The following is an 18542-nucleotide window of genomic DNA, read 5'->3' as shown; positions in this document are numbered from 1 at the left end:
CCGCTTCCTTCCCTCTCCCTTGCCTATCCCTTCCAATCTTCCCATCCCTCCACAAGGCCCCTGTTCAGCATAGCAGGTGAGGCTGCCTGGGCGAGGTACTGGTCATACTCCCCAGTTGTATCCCCCGACCAAGAGTCTGAAGCTCCAGGACACTGCCCTTGAGGCGGTAGAGGTGGGATCCCTCGCTAAGTCCGAGGGAAAAACCGAACCTGGAGGGTAAACAGATGATGATGATGATGATGATGGAAAAAATTCGTTAGCCTCGTCTGTTTTTTACTGTTAACCTTCTTTTCCTCCACATACTTTTCAACAACATTTATTGCTGTAAGAAAGACTGTCATTTATATTCGCATGACTCTTGTATGTAGGTTCGAAACCACGCAGCCAAGATTCGTAAATGGAGTTTGTCATCCGCGACTTCGCGGGTTGCTTTCGTACGTTTTTTCGCCGATTCTTTGATCATTAGAACTTTTATTTTTTCGGTTCTCGTCATATTAGCTCGTACCTTACTTGTTAACTGTTCCTCACAAACCACAGTTAATGTTAGGGAGGAAGTGTTTGCTTCGTGTAACCGAGAAATAAATACACGTGAAGAATAGGACAAACAGCCGGGAAATTTAAGTTCATTCGAGATACTGAAAATTCGAGTAATGGGGGTTCGAGATATCGACGTTCGACTGTAAATGTTGCATGGAAATTGCTCCTTGCGGCACAGTTTTCATTTTTGGGGGGCGGCTATAATTTGGCAATATATTTAAGAACAACCAGGTTTTGCAGTCAGTTATAAACTATTGGAGATCTTTTTTAAATTTTCATTATTCATACGATAGGCGAAAATCTACCTTCGTGTTATTTCAGAAGGAAAACTATGAAGGTAATATTCAACTGATAAAAAAAAACAACTCAGAACTACTTTTGATTCCCGCACATATTCAAGCACCGGTGGAGTTGGCCGTGCAGTTAGGGGCGCGCGGCTGTTAGCTTCCATTCGGGAGATAGTGGGTTCGAGCTCCACTGTCGGCAGTGAGGCAACCGTGCGTGCTAGACGAACGGTACAAATCTGCTCGAGTAAGCACGCAACTTTCCAGCTCAAGGCATCTGTCGCCATCACCATGTTGACAGATGTACACACACAAAAATGATCCATTTCCGACAGATAAGTATAGCATATATCGCAGTATATCGTAAATCCATTAATCCGCGACCAGAGGAGCATGTTTACGACTCTGGTAGCTTAGTGAACTGTTCGCTAATTCAAATAACATTATTTTTATCTTTATTGCAATATAACCTCATGTACACACCTCTTTAAGATGTGCATGGATCAAACATGGTCGCTTTGCGTCGCGAGGAACCAAAGTTCTTCTTCACGTGTTAGCGACCACATGCCAATTTCAATTCATCCTTTCTTGTTGTATTCCTTCATCATTGCAGTGTGCTTTACTCAGACCACTTTGGATCGGGTTTCTTTTTCGTTTTCTATAGCGCGCGGCTGTGAGCCTGCATCCGGGAGATAGTAGGTTCGAATCCCACTATCGAAAGCCCTGAAGATAGTTTTCCGTGGTTTCCCATTTTCACACCAGGCAAATGCTGGGGCTGTACCTGTATTAAGGCCACGGCCGCCTCCTTCCAACTCCTAGGCCTTTCCTATCCCATCGTCGCCATAAGACCTATCTGTGTCGGTGCGACGTAAAGCCCCTAGCATTTTCTATAGTTTCATCTTCTCCTATTTTTTCTAAATAGTCCATGACCTCTTGTATCCAGCTCGTTGTTGACTTCTCAAAATGACTCGTTTAATTTCAAATAGATAAATTCACCTTAGGATGACATAAAATATCGTATACTAACGTGATATGTCCTCAGCACACTGATGTCATTCAACTAACTGTTATAAAACTACATTATTTATTTATAGATTTTATTTAAATATATTTTAGAGGTCCGCCTTTGTGGTGTAGTGGTGATTAGCTGCCACCCCCGGAGGTCTGGGTTCGATTCCCGGCTCTGCCACGAAAATTTGAAAAGTGGTACGAGGGCTGGAACGGGGTCCACTCAGCCTCGGGAGGTCAATTGAGTATAGGTGGGTTCGATTCCCACCTCAGCCATCCTGGAAGTGGTTTTCCGTGGTTTCCCACTTCTCCTCCAGGCGAATGCCGGGATGGTACCTAACTTAAGGCCACGGCCGCTTCCTTCCCTCTTTCTTGTCTATCCCTTCCAATCTTCCCATCCCTCTACAAGGCCCCTGTTCAGCATAGCAGGTGAGGCCGCCTGGACGAGGTACTGGTCATTCTCCCCAGTTGTATCCCCGACCAAGAGTCTGAAGCTCCAGGACACTGCCCTTGAGGCGGTAGAGGTGGTATCCCTCGCTGAGTCTGAGGGAAAACCAACCCTGGAGGGTAAACAGATGATGATGATGATGATGATGATGATGATGATATATTTTAGAGATTGACATATAACAAATTCTATATTTTGTTTTTAAACATTTAACTCTACTTTGCTCACATTAGAGTCAAAGGAACTGGACCATGCGGGTTACTTCCTAAGATGCATTCACCGAAGCAAATACCATTGAGATTGTGAAGAGTATTAGAACGCATCTGTTCTCTTATGAGGTGGCGTTCCTGAAGGAACGCGAGTGTTAAGGAAACTAAAAGTACTGCCTCATAAACATCATCGCATTCTGCGCAGTCAGTTCTAATGCAGGCCTAGGTTATTTCGTCACCTTTCAGAATGTTCAAAACCTGTTGATTCATGACGTTAATTTGTCACGCTACTATCGGAAAACAAACTGTATTCTCATTTAGATGATTTTTTTAAATATTGTACATTATTTTTTGGAATTTAGTTTTATAAAATCTCAATGCAATTTTGACCTGAGATTTAGAAGCCATTCACCATAGCTGGACCCTACAACCTTTGCAACCCTTTTTTGTTTAAAAATCTTAATGTTGGACCATAGAATAGAGTGATTTAAAATTGACTGAACAGGGGTCGGGAACAATGGAGATCTACAGTCCTTCTGCCGCTGACATTGGAAGGGATTCAGAACTTCTGCAGCTACTGACAGTCATTTTCAATTTTCCGCCATTTTATGTAGATTTCTGAGATCTTTGCTATGTCCAACTTTATCCTTGTTGCAACTCTTTTCAACGTCCATAAATTCAAATAACAATACGGAAGTCTTGTATTTGTTTTCAGTGTCGTAATTTGATCAAAAATAGACAGCAACGGGCACTGCCTTCGTGAAGTTCAGGCCGTACTGTAGCAAGCGCGGGAAAGCAATCAGCTGATCATAAGGGGGGAAGTTTAGTACGTGAGTTAGTTGAATTACATGTGAATTCTTCGCTGTTTTATTAAACATTTTAACATTGGTCACATGCTTACTCAGATATATATCAGACTGAGTCGTTATCGACTGCATTATTAAGTGAAAAGTCCTCTGTTAGTGAAGAAAACTTAGTGTGAGCGTGTATTCATGTGAGAGTATAGGTTAAGAATATCGCTCTGCCGTGTTTTAATTTTGTAGTTTATTTGTGTAATATTATATCCCTAGTGTAAAATGAATTGGGTTAGTGCATTTAGCGTTTTATTATCAATTACGATGTATATATAATTGAATTAAGGTTATCAGTGAGAGAAATCACCATGCTAAGAGTTGCTGTGTGCCTGGCTGCAAAGCAAATTATAAACGAGGAGAGCACACTCCAGTATTAGCGTTTCCTTCGGATGAAGAAAGAGTTAGGTTATGGAAGTAGGCTATTACTAAGGAGAAATTAACAGTTAATCACTACACAGTTATGTGTATCAACCAATTTCCTGAAGACTAAATTCTGAGGGAAATAAGAGTGTTTCGTCCAGATGGTGAGTTAAAATTCGTTATTTTGTCAAAAAAACATGGGTAACGTTACATATATACTTATGTAATCAGACTTATGGCTCATTTGAATTCGGTGTATCTGAAAATGTAAGTGGCAGTAAATGTTTTGTTATTGTTGGAGGTTAACTTACTCTTAATCTTTATTGTAGGCACTGAATTGGTGGTACAGAAATAATTTACATTTGTAGTATATTGTTTTGGTAATTGGTTGCTTATTTTCTATCGGTGTGTATGATGTGAACGTTCCAGTTGACTAGGAAATGAATAGAAATCGCAAGAATATATTGTCTCAAAGTGTTAGCCTGTACTCACGGAAACGAACGGATATACGCGAGAAATAGAACGTTACGGGGAAGGATATGCATTGTATGTCAGAACTAACAAATATTTATGAATCGTTTTTGGTTTTATAAGGTGTTAGCAGTTTTTTAACTTAAACGAGTGTGTTATTCAAGCGGAGCGGATGCGTATCGCCTCCAAGCCCCACCCAAAGCGTGACGTCATCAGAGCTACAGTACGGCCTGGACATCACGAAGGCAGTGCAACGAGTCTATAATGTAGCCCAAACAATATGGCAGTCACGCGTATCCCTTGGCTTCAGTTCTGCCTGCATGTTAGTAAAGTGTTCTATCCTATCTTATTTTATGCTCGTCGGCTGGCATAGACAGTTCTGCTAGTAATGTGACAGGCAAAAATCTTGACCTCAACGAGCGATTTCATTGCAGTACGTGTCGCCATTTCTGTGTTATTCTGTGCTTGTTGGCAACAATCTACAGTGAAGCTTCAGACACGTAATTTTCTTTAAAAAGTAGCGAATTCCTGGTTGTGGAAGTTTCATTGTATTTTTATTGTAAAGGGGAGACAACAACATATATCTGATGCACATTTCAGCTGTGCATGACAAACGGAATGGGGATTTTATATATACACTAGTACATAAGCCTTCAAGTAACTGAAAATTCTGAATGGACTGTTGATATAGCTTATGAATTATACTTGCACTTTCCAGGAATGGAATCGAAACAGGTATTGTAGTATTTCCTTACAAACCATATTGAGTGCAGTTGTAGCTCTGAGTTGTACTTTGACATCTATGGATCTGCGTACTCTTGAGAAATCTACATACAACTGTCCAAAACGAATCACCATTAACAGCGTCATATTCCCTCACTCCATATGAGCACTGCGGACAGGTTTTGAATTTAATCCAAACTTTCGGCACGCATTCAACGAACGCTACTCGAACCGGCTAACCACGATATTACACCTTATAATAATCGATGCTTTAACGACCATGGCCACCACGCACGTACTTATTGATAAATACAGAGTAAGAAGAAAGCAAAAAATAAGATTCATTCATTTCACTGGTAGTATTTTTCATCGAAAAGTTCAGGTATGATGGTCATCAATGAATTGTTCTTTTAGCTCATAACTAGTACCAGTTTAAGTCTCTCAAACGTATCTGTGGAAGCACCAGAAGCCAGGATGTACGCTGTTCAACATCATGCCGATAGCAATGTATAGTCCGCGCAACTTTTAGCGATTTTACTTTGTACGGGGTGAGGAGTAAGGAGGGAGGTCTCCCAGTTCCGGTTATACTGCCAACTGAGTGGAAATGAAATCTGAATTGAATCGATAATATGATCGATCGATATGAAGTTTCTAAACATTTATTATATTACGCCAGCAACAGTGTCACACATACATTATTTAACACTATATAACATTTCTCGATGTGAATCGTGTTCCTAGCTTGAATTCTATAGTTTGGCTTTGTTGTGTAAACAACAACAGTACTAGTACGTAGAGTGTACGCCAGATGTCGCACAGCGATGCATAAGCGATTCATAGTTTGTGTTTCAAAGGTTGCCAATACGAATCTTGAAGATAACCGAGGTCGACCGATTCAGGACTAGGGTGTGCATGTATCACTAAAAGGTGCGCGTACGGTGCCTACATCATCATGGCGGCGACGGCCACAGTCAGACTGTCCGCTTTCGCGCTTATCAATGGAGATAATGTGTCTTCATATCCCAGAATGGAAAAATGATTCATTTATTTATCTGAAAGATATCATTATCAGCCTCCGTGCTGTAGTGGTTAGTGTGATTAGCTGCCACCCCCGGAGGCCCGGGTTCGATTCCCAACTCTGACACGAATTTTGAAAAAAGTGATACGAAGGCTGGAACGGGGTCCACTCACCTTCGGGAGATCAACTGAGTAGAGATGGGTTCGATTCCCATCTCAGCCATCCTGGAAGTGGTTTTCTGTGGTTTCCCATTTCTCCTCCATGCAAATGCCGGGATGGTATCTAACTTAAGGTCACGGCCGCTTCCTTCCCTCTTCCTTGTTTATCCCTTCCAATCTTCCCATCCCCCTCAAGGCCCCTGTTCAGCATAGAAGGTGAGGCCGCCTGGGCGAGGTACTGGTCAGCCTCCCCAGTTGTGTCCCCCGATCCAGAGTCTGAAGCTCCAGGACACTGCCCTTGAGGCGGTAGAGGTTGGATCCCTCGCTGAGTCTGAGGGAAAAACCAACCCTGGAGGATAAACAGATTAAGAAGAAGAAGATAGCATCATTTACTAAACAGTATGTTTGACAACATTGCATTATTCTCATAACAACCCATACCGCTGTGTACCTACGTCATCATGGCGATGTGACAAGTTCGCTGACAGAAACCAAGTTTTCTTTAGAAAGGTACAAAAGTCGTGGTCATGAGAGGTTCGTTGTATTTCTCTTATAGAGAAGAGATAACGACGTATAACTGGTTGTAATTTCAGCTCCTTTTCTCAACATGGCTGTGATTGTCAGACAGAATAAGAATTGTATGTATAGGCCTATAGATAATTTGATTTTCGCAAAGGGAAAGATGGTTTCTCTTATTATATGTGTTATCGATACGTTTTATACAATTTCTTCGAGGGAACCAATTTTGTTTCCTGCAGGCGAGCCTGTGTGGTATTCGTTATGCCTCTGGTTCTACGCGTTCCAGCTCGAGGATAATATGTTGCCAAAGAAACTAAAGCGCTTCACTTTATAAATGCGTATTTATTTATTTCAGGCTAGTATTTCTTCGAAGTAGAAGACACAATCTGGGAGAAAAGTTGAAGACGGTTAGTTCTTTCACAGAGGCATGACAGTCCGTAACGTGAATGTATGTATACGCGAGTAGGAAAATAGAATCGTGTACTTTCTCTGCCTTTATGCACCAGTGAAGTTGCGTGCTTACTCGAGCAGATTTGTACCGTTCGTCTAACACGCGCGGTTACCTCACTTTCGGTGTAAGAGCAAGACGGCACAGGAAACGTTGTTAACCATGAAATTCCCAGTACATGCTGATGAACTCATGTTTTATTTATGCAGTTTCTACCGCACCATCCTGGAAAAGATTATCTCATGTTAAGGAGCTAGCGTCTTTTCAGCATTAGATAGCAAGTACTGTTCTTGCTATTGGATGATTAATATCTCTCTCTCTCTCTCTCTCTCTCTTATCGTTCCTACAATTCTGAGAATCGTGATTGGCCAGCTGTCTCCATTCTCTTGTGGTCCTCGGCCAGACGTGCTGCACCAAAGATGTTCAACCAAATTATACTCTTAATAATGTTCAACCATCGATTGGGAACTCGTCCACGATCTCTCTTGCCGGGAGCATTACCAGGAATGATAAGTTTTTCTATGATGTCATTCCCACGTCTTATACTCTGTCCAAAGAATTGTAAAATTCTTTATTTACATATTAATGATAATCACATTGTGCATTTATTTACACGTTGCCAATAGAAGAGCGAACGTCTATGATTCTAGAACGTTTTTAAACGATAACGTGTTGCTAATATTAGTGCGCTTCTTCCCTTCTCTTTACCGAGAGAGTTCGCCGTGCGGTTAGGGGCGCGCAGCTGTGAGCTTGCACTTAGGTGATAATGGGTTCGAACCCCATTGTTGCCAGCCCTGAAGATGTATTTCCGTGGTTTCCAATTTTTACGACATTAAATGCTGGAGCTGTGCCTTACTTAACGCAACGGACGCTTCCTTCCCTCACCTTACCGTTTACTGTAAAAAGAAGTTCAGGTGGCCGCGGCTCGCATCCTGGCCAATTCGCGTGGGATGGAAATTCACGACCTTATAGTTCGGTTTCCACGTAAAACTGTAATCCGTGGCTATGACCATGGTACCAAGAGTCACATAGGACTACAAGCTAACTTTTCTTTTTCAGAAGTTTTGGCCGACCTTGGCATTACAGGGAAGAACATTGAAGATCCGTAGCCTGTTCCCAGTCATTCGACCGGCTCAGGAATGGAATGAATAAAGACCCGTCTAGCGACGAGGATAGGAATTGTGCCGATTGCGGAAGCCTGTCGCACTTTTCATTGCTTTACGTCGCACCGACACAGATAAGTCTTATGAGGCAGGAAGGGCTAGGAGTGGGAAGGAAGCGCTCGTGGCCTTAATTAAGGTACAGCCCCAGCATTTGCCTGGTGTGAAAATGGGAAACCACGGAAAACCATCTTCAGGGTTGCCGACAGTGGAGTTCGAACCCACGATCTTCCGATTACTGGATACTGGCCGCACTTAAGCGACTGCAGCTATCGAGCTTGGTGTCGCACTTCTCTGCGGCAATGATTAATGACTGACGGGTGAAATGAAATGATATTGGAGAGTGTTGCTGGAATAAAATATGACAGAGAAAACCGGATTACGCGGAGAAAAACCTGTCCCGCCTCCTCCTTGTGCAGCACAAATCTCACATGGAGTAACCGGTATTTGAAGCACGGAACCCAGCGATGAGAGGCCGGCGCCCTGTTGCCTGAGCCACGGAGGTTCAGGTAAGTAAAATATGGGTAATTATTGGTGTAGAAAGAAAAGAAAATCGTGGCTGAGGGAAGAAACTGATTCAAGTTAGAGGAAAGCGATTTGGCGAAATGTGGCCAGAGAAGAAATACGCCTTAAGATTTGCTCAGTTAGTTTTGGAGAATTAATGATATATTAGAGGGGATGTAAAGTTTCAACAATTCATAAAAGTGGATTTTTTTTTTTTTTCGGAATGGGATGGCATGAAGCGTTGTATTAAACAATTCTATGTACTGGTGATCGAAATAACAAAATGACCAGCTTGGAACTACTTCCATGTGGAATGTCTGGACGAAGCGCTTTCGTGCGCGTGATGAACTGCTGGCTGTGTCGCGATCGGCTGCCGGTACCACTGGAGCGGACCATGTTGAGGTGCAGAGGAGTGGCCTCAAGTACACATTCCACAGCTGAGGTCACGGCCTGCGAGTCTTTGATCGATAAGAGTGTCACCATCAGCTGGAAGTACGCCTTAACGACACTCACTCATGTACAAGTTAAATGATGGACTGCACTCGTGTTGTCGCCGGGAATTCTCTTGTTGTTGTTGTTGTTGTTGTTGTTGTTGTTGTTGTTGTTTAAGTCATCAGTCCGTAGACTGGCTTGCTGCAGCCCTCCATGCCACATTTCATTTCTACGTAACTACTGCATCCTACATCTACTCTAATCTGCTTGCCATATTCATACCTTGGTCTACCTCTATCGTTCTTACTCCTACACTCCCCTCAAAAACCCACTGAATAAATCCTGGGTGTCCTACGATTCATCCTATCATTCTGTCTCTTCTTCTGGTCAAATTTAGCCAAATCTTTCTCCTCTCACGAATTCGATTCCGTTTATCTTCATTAGTAATTCAATGTACCCATCTCACCTTCAGCAGTCTTCTGTAACACCACATTTCAAGGGCTTCAATTTTCTTTCTTTTGGAGCTACTTATCGTCCATATTTCACTTCCATACAATGCCACACTCCAGACGAAAGTCTTCAAAAACACCTTTCTAATTCCTATATCAATGTTCGAAGTGAGCAAGTTTATTTTCTTAAGAAAGGCGTTCCTTGCTTGTGCTAGTGTGCATTCTTTTACGTGACAGTAAATCTATCGACACGAATATGGCGCATTTAAGCAACTTCAGTTACGACCGTATTGAGTCAGACTAGAACAGGCTAACGTGGGATCGGAAGGCCAGCGCTCTACGACCTTAGCTCGGCACTCTGACGATTGATTGATGAATAGATTGATTGATTGATTATTTGATTTTTGTTAAAGGCATGGCTTATCAGTATCAGTCAGAAATTGCAAGTTCCAATGCTGAGACTGTAATATCCCCAGGTGCTAAAATACAATAAAAACAGCGGGTTGCCCATGTATCGGTAAAACTTGATACTTCTGAGGGATGGGATAGGAAGTCATAATGATTTGAAGCTAAAAGAGGAGTAATTTGTTTTGTAGGGGGGGAGGGAGTCTTCCGTAAATAACATTTTAAAAACTTTGATATATGTGCATACCCTGGACTGTTTCGCAGTAAAGGCGGCATTGCGCTTTAAAGCGTCGTATTTTGTTATCTGGTGAACTGTAAGCAACACAGGTGTTTATAAACACAGTGACCGTGCAACTGTGAGCTCACATCCGGAAGATAGTGGCTTCGAACCCCACTGTCGGCAGCCGTGGTTTCCCATTTTCACACCAGGCAAATGTTAGGACTGTACCTTAATTAAGGCCGCTTCCTTCCCATTCCTAGGCCTTCCCTGTCCCATCGTCGCCATAAGACCTATCTGTGTCGGTGCGACGTAAAGCAAATAGAAAGAAAATATATAAATACAATGGATCTCATTACAATCATAGAAAAAATATTTCGCACAATAAATAAATAAATAAATAAATAAATAAATAAATAAATAAATAAATAAATAAATAAATCAACCAACTTTGATCTGCATTTAGGGCTGTCACTCAGGTGGCAGATTCGTATTTTCATTCCTCCCCCTGAAAGAGGAGGCGGGTCTCCTAGACGATGACGCCCTCTCTCGGGCCAGGAGATTTGTATCGGAGAAGGAGATGTGCGGAGACGGTGAGAGGGAGGCTGTGGCCTGTACTAAGAGCTACCCCGGCATTCACCTTAGTGCAGGAGAATGGGAAACCACGGAAAACCACTCTCAGCATATCCGACGGTGGCGACCAGCCCCTCTCCGTCTTCCGAATACAGAGGCGTAGAGCCACAGTAGAGCCATGGCCACCCCTCCTCTGCTCAGTTGGCCGGTCGAAATGCAGAGCTGTCGGACACGGATCAGCCGTGGCCACTTGTGGGCCGAGACCCACTCTGCATCCGCCGACCTTGGTATATTCCCTATCAGTTGTTTTCCTAGTCTTATCTTAAATGATTTCTAAGTAGTTGGAAATTTATCAAACGTATCCGTTGATAAATTATCCCATCCCTAACTACTCTTCCTATAAACGACTATTTACCCCAATTTGTCCTCTTGAATTGCAAATTTATCTTCATTTAATGTTCTTTCTTACTTTTAAAAATACAACTCAAGCTTATTCGTAATTCCACTGACAGCTGGAAACATTCCGCTTAATCTAGCAGCTCGTCTCCTTACTTCCAAGTATTCCCAGACAAAACTTTGCAGCATTTTAGTAACAATACTACTTTGTCGGAAATCACCCAGAACAAATCGTGCGGCTTTCCTTTGAATCTTTTACAGTTCTTGTATCAAATATTCCTGGTGAGGGTCCCGTATACAGGAACCACATTCTGATGGGCCCTGGACCAATAGTAAGAGTAATTAAAGAACAGTCCGCCTCTATGGTGTAGTGGAGGCCCGGGTTCGATTACTGGCTCTGTCACGAAATTTGAAAAGTGGTACGAGGGCTGGAACGGAGTCCATTTAGCTTCCGGAGGTCAACTGAGTAGAGGTGGATTCGATTCCCACCTCAGCCATCCTGGAAGTGATTTTCCCTGGTTTCTCACTTCTCCTCCAGGTAAATGCCGGGATGGTACCTAACTTAAGGCCACGGCCGCTTCCTTCCCTCTTCCTCGTCTACCCCTTCAAATATACTCATCCCCCACCAAGACCCCTGTTCAGCATAGCAGGTGAGGCCGCCTGGGAGATGTACTGGTCATCCTCCCCAGTTGTATCCCACGACCCAATGTATCACGCTCCAGCACACTGCCCTTGAGGCGATAGAGGTGGGATCCCTCGCTGAGTCCGAGGAAAAAACCAACCCTGGAGGGTAAGCAGATTAAGAAGAAGAAGATTAATAAATTATGGTTATATGTTATTAAATCTTGCATGTCGTCATTTCGAGAATCGATTAACAAAACTAAAGCAAATAACGTCACAAGAGCTGGACAGTTTACATGTAACGAGACATGAAACAAAAGGGAAGATAAAGTGCAGTCCCGAGTACAGACCGCGCTGTGCGATGTGTAGCTATGTACATAGGCCCTACCAGGTGACCCTCCAGCCCTGTACTTTCTGGGTATAAAACTCCCGTGTACACTAATGATGAATGGGATGCCTAATCACTGGTTGAAAAAGGAGCGCTGTGCGGCTAAATGGTTAGTGAGCTGGCCTTTGGTCACAGCGGTCCCGGGTACGATTCCCGGCAAGGTCGGGAATTTTAAACAGATTTTTTTAAATTTCGCTGGCACGGGGGCTGGCTGCATGTGACGTCTTCGTCATCATTTCATCCTCATCACGATGCGCAGGTCACCTACGGGAGTCAAATAAAAAGACCTGCATTTGGGGAGCCGAACTTGTCCTCGGACATTCCCGGCACTAAACGCCATACGCCATTTCATTGTCAAAAGAGCGCTACAACGTGCTGTATTTCGGATGTGAAACGACTAGCAGTCACTGCACACGTTCTGAAACAGGGTGCATTTGTTAATACGCCAAAGACACAACAGATTGATTAATAATAATAATAATAATAATAATAATAATAATAATAATAATAATAATAATAATAATAATAATAATAATAATAATAATAATGTTAATGGCTTTACTAATTTTACGGTTTCCGAAGACACCAAAAGGCCTGAATTTAATCTCGCAGGAGTTCTTTTACGTACCAGTAAATCTACCGACACGAGGCTGACGTATTTGAGCACCTTCAAATACCACCAGACTGAGCCAGGATCAAACATGCCAAGTTGGGGGTAGAAGGCTAGCGCCTCAACCGTCTAAGCAAAGCAACACGGCTGATTGATTTATACACGTACCACTCCACCAAAGAATTGCTTGTATGTGGCATGTGTCTAGAATGACCTATTAGCTCTTAGTTGCAACTCTGTTAGGCGAAATACAAGGTAGGCGGTTATTTGCAAACTGCTGCGCATACCCTCTGCGAACTTCGGCTTGATTCCGGCCAGATTCCCCATTGATTAAAATTATGCCTGTGTGTTCGTCATTGTTGAACACACTAGCCATTGTCGATACGTTCACTGCTACAGTAGTACCGCTGTGCCAAATACCAGCCTACTGCTATGAACGTGCATTAGACGGGTAGCATGCAACGAGCGGCCGTGCTCTGACGTAACCTGCCTGCAGACAGTATTACCCCTGAGAGAATCAAGTTTTAGATTTCCCACTCATCATCAGTGCATGAGGGACACTAGTAAGGAGAAAGTACGGCGCTCGAGGGCCGCTTGATATATGTATTAATGTTTTAATAACAATATTTATGGAATATCTCGTAAACTTACTTTAGTTTTAGCTTCAAACCATTATGATCTTCTATTTACACTGAGTGGCCAAATGTCATGGGAGGACACTGCGTGTGATATTAACAACTAGTTGCTCCTCTGCGAGCTCTCAAAATGGCAGCAATACGTCTATGATGGTGATGATGCTGATGCTTGTTGTTCAAATGGGCCTGACATCTAGATCATCGGCCCCCTAATGGTACGAAATGAGACGAAATGTAATGACAATTTCAAAGTCCAAAATCGTCCACTGAATACAGTTCAAAACGTGGTGACGAAGAATGAATGGGTGAATATGAATTTAAAACAATCAGTGGATCCGCCCGCAATGCCCCACATTCCCAGAAACTATCGTAAAGCAATAGTATTACTGACCAAGAGATTGCTTCTAAAGCACAGTCCTGAGTCGATGATGCTTGTTTTCTAAAGGGGTCCAAAATCCAGGTCATCGGGCCCTCATAACGGTACTTATCGCTAGTACAGTAGAACGATGATATTTGTCATGTTGCGATACTAATCAAAAGTAGCGTAGACTCGCGGTATTCCACACATTATGGTACTACTCACAGGTAATGTAAAGCGCACATGTAACACAGACCTATGGTGTTTCTCACACTGCGACGCCATTTACAGGCATCGCAAACCTATGGTGTTCCTCACATAGGTGTACTAATTACAGGCAACGTAAGCCCGTGATACTAATCACGGGTACTGTAAATCCCACTTGGACTCACACTCTGTTGTTACTAATTACAAACCTATTGTGTACCTAACATAGTCGTACTAGTCGCAAGTAAAAACGACCCATGGTGTTCCCCGTGTGATGGTACTAATTACAAGTAGTCTCATGGTTCTAATTCGATCATCCCTTGGTTGCCCCTCTTAGTCGCCTCTTACGACAGGCAGGGGATACCGTGGGTGTATTCTTAGTCTGCGTCCCCCACTCACAGGGGGTTGTGTGTTTGGTCCACGAGAGCTAGGACTCCCCTATCCACCACCCGGGGCGTGTCACGCGGGAGTGTCATCCCTCCCCTTACTATACCGGCGTGGTAGGTTCGTGGCAATACGGCGAGTAAAGGTGTTGGAATCGTTCTGGAGGGATCCGGACCCACGCATCTTGCACTGCTACCTACAATTGGTCTTGTGTAGTTGGTGCCGGGTTCATGGAACTTACACCAGCATCGACAGCATCCCATAAATGTTCGATTGGTTTAACATAGGGGGTTTGAAGGGCCAATCCATGATCGTAAATTAACTGGAGTGCTCCTCAAACCATCTGTGTGCCACCACAGAGCGGTGACATGGCGCATTGTCCTGCTGAAGTAAGGCACCTCAATCAGGGTACTCTAGGGCCAGAAAGGGATGCAGATGGTGTGAAAGAATGTCCACATAACGTGCACCTGTCAGCGCTTCCTGCAGCCGGACACTTAATCGCGACCATAAGTCCGCCGCCCAGACCAGAAGTGAGCCACCTCCCGCCTGGACACAACCTTGTTGACACGCAGGATCCATAACTTCAAGGGACTACGCCACACTCTCGCCCGCCCAACAGCTCGATACAACTGGAACAGGGATTATCGGACCATACCACACGCTGTCACTGTTCTATGGTCCATTGTCGATGTTCGCGGGCCCATGCACGTCGTTGAGCTCCGTGTCGAGGTGTCAGTAAAGGGACACGAGTTGGTCGTCGGCTGGTGAAGCCTATGCGGCCCAGTTGCCTCCTTACATTCCTAGCAGAAATGGGTCCCTGACTCCAAAATTTCAACTAGGTGGTGATCTGATTCACACTATCCCGTCGAGTACCCAGTATGGTTCTGTGGAGGCGACGTGATGTCCTTTCGTTAAACACCTGTAGTCTTCCCGTGCGGCGGGTGGTAACATTCTCTCCGCGATATTGAAGATCCACCCTCGACACTGTTGACCTCGGAAACCCAAATTCGCGTGTGATCTCCGCAATGCTATGACCCATGCGCCGTGCGCCTATGATTATCCCACGTCTAAAGTCGGTTAACTCGTGACGCTGGTATCTGTGATAGCCTGCTCAGCTAGCCGCAACGAGTAGGGGACACACACGGCACATTTTCTGATGGGACAGACCTTTCCGTAACCTCTGGCCACTCAGTGTAAGATACACAAGAGTATCAACTTTTAGAAATATTGGTTTTACGTTCCACAAACTATGATTTATGAGCACGTAAAATAATTCTTTAGCCAGAATCGAACCCGCTCTCTTGGGAACAAGGCTCAGCGTCTGGGTCACTAAAATCGGTGAAGTGGTGTTGAAAAATATTAGCATTTTATTACGATTATTTCAATACCAAGCAGAGTGAATGCGCTACGGCTCTGCATTCGGGAGTGGAGTGGGTTCGAATATCCACGGTATCCTTTGCCTTTTGTAAGGAGCGACTAAAATGGGTCCATGGGGCATGGTTGGCAACCATGGGGCTCTTGACTGAGTCCTTGGATTACGTCCACTTACTTGTGCCAGGCTCCTCACATTCATCTATACTATCCTCAGTCCCTTGGTAAATTCTTGTTCTTTTCCGACTACGACGCTATTAGACTCTCGATGTCTGGAAAGTCTTTAGTTTTCACGCCCTTCGTGGTCCTTGTCTTTCTTTAGCCGATACCTTCATTTTTCGAAGTGTCGGTGCTCTGATTAGTGTTAACAGAGTACGGTTTACTTCCTCTTAAAACCACGGCCGTAGCCAAGGGGAGGTTACTGGGGGTTAGAACCCTCCCCCCAATTTTACACATAATTCTAGAACCAACATATCTGTTAAATATATTTTCTAAGAAGCCTCGAAAGTTGGATTTTGGATTGTAAACTGAACATACCATTCCCTGTAAAACTGTTGACCTTGATCGAATCGTTCCTGTTCTGTATCTTGAAGTACTGCAGTCTGAATATTAATATAATTCACTTGTATCAGTGTACTTATACCGACAAGTGTTACCACACAACACCGTCACCTCCCATCGGCCGATCCTAGCTGCACTACTGCTTAACACCACCATCGACTGTGAGGATGGTTTTCATGTCGTTTCCCATTTTCACTTGCAGGTAAATACCGGCACAGTTCCTATTCATAGACCACATTCGATTCCTGTCACATTCTTACCCATTTTATTGATCACCATCCATTTGATCCTCTCGTCAGAAAGGGCATCTGGCCGTAAAATATGACACATAATTTCATCTCACCTCATCCCGACCCAGTATCAGTAAAACGGGACTAAGAAGTAGGCATGCATTGCCATTATTTCGATGAGAACCGTAATAATAGGATGCCGTACTCTGATTATCTTTCACCACTCTGCTCCCTTTCCCAAACCATTGTCTCCCTAGCGGGTTTGATTTGCATATTTTCTGAGGAAATATTTCAGACATATATTATGCATGATGTTTTCGAAATTAGTGTCGAACTTCCTGTTTCCCTACCTTTTGTCATCCATCATTTCGCCTCGCACCTCAGTTTCTAAGAACCCATTTGTTAACTCCTACGCGCGGCTTCTAATACAAATGCAATGGATCAATAGTGTGAATCAATGTAAGCGCGTCTTTTATCGCCATGTAAGTACCAGAGAAAGAAGTTGAATTCGTGTAAAACCTACTGCGTGTTTGGTTAGCGACGAAGGCGCGAGATTCCAGGCCAGAACTTGTTTCTCTTTCCCAGTGACATAAAAAAAAATCCACAGTTCTAGCCCTTGAGGCAAGGAACTCAATGTTGAAAACATCCTAGGGAAATGAGCTACGAATTTTAGCTAAATAAAATATAAAGTAAGAGAATATATTCTTTATTTATTCCTAAAAATGACAATCCTTTTTTTAATCTTCGTTATCCGGTCGATTAAATTAGCAGTTTGCATTTTTCTACCACTACAAGCGCTAATGGGAGTTAATGCATTATTTCACTTCAGCACCACTACGAGCGCTAATGTGAGTCAGTGCAGAGTTTCATTTAAGCCCTTATAACTACATTCGGTATGGATATTTTTCAAAAAGTCAAAAAACGCCTGAGGGTATTGAACCAAGGAACACATTTCAGAAAGAATTACGTAAATAATTTGGCTAGGATTTGAATTTAAAAAAAGAACGCGTAAAGAAACAAGCAATTTTAGGCTGTTTTTCCGGAACTGCATTTTGGCCGGAAGTGATTTTTTACTTTGATAGTGCTATCCAAGACTCAAAATTTGCAATTCTTTCCGGGCCCTTTAGCCCTTCAACTTTCGGCACAATTGAGGAAATTGCTTAGTTTTACGTTTTCGTAGTATGGCGATCCCTACTTTGTCTGCTCGGAAAAGTTTTGGACGTTAAAACGTGGCAGTGTGTATAACACTTCTTTAAATTGTTTGTAATAAATGCAAGAAGACTTTGATTATTTACAATTTCCTTCATGTCGCTATGGCACAGATAGGTCTCATGGCGTCGATGGGATAGGAAATGTTTCGGAGTGGGAATAAAGTGACCGTGGCCTTAATTAAGGTACAGCTCCATCATTTGCATGGTGGTGTGAAAATGTTAAACCAAGGAAAACCATCTTCAGAGCTGCCGACAGCGGGGTTTGAACCCACTATCTCCCGAATGCAAGCTGATAGGTACGTGACCCAAACTGCACAGCTACTTGCTAGGTGTCATTTGATTCCATTCACTCTGCCATTTTCGTAAGCTCTCGTCACTCAATTCCTTAACTTTTACAATATTTCTTGTAGTACTAATTTCACTGTCATGTTCTGCTTTCTTGGCTGGATGAAATGAAATGGCGTATGGCTTTTAGTGCCGTGAGTGTCCGAGGACATGTTCGGCTTGCCAGATGCAGGTCTTTTGATTTGACTTCCGTAGGCGACCTGCGCGTCGTGATGAGGATGAAATGATGATGAACACGACACATATACCCAATCCCCGTGCCAGCGAAATTAACCAATAATGGTTAAAATTCCCGACTCTGCCGGGAGTCGAACCCGGGACCCCTGTGACCAAAGGCCAGCACGCTAACCATTTAGCCACGGAGCTGGACAGAATTGTATGACAGGAGCCGGACCTTGGACAGATGATCTGCCAGCTCGTTGCCGTAGTTCACAGCGTGGGCCTTGAC

This window comes from Anabrus simplex, chromosome 5, assembly GCF_040414725.1.
Source record: "Anabrus simplex isolate iqAnaSimp1 chromosome 5, ASM4041472v1, whole genome shotgun sequence".
NCBI classification, from domain to species: Eukaryota; Metazoa; Arthropoda; class Insecta; order Orthoptera; family Tettigoniidae; genus Anabrus; species Anabrus simplex.
Note: the sequence above shows the minus strand (reverse complement) of the source record.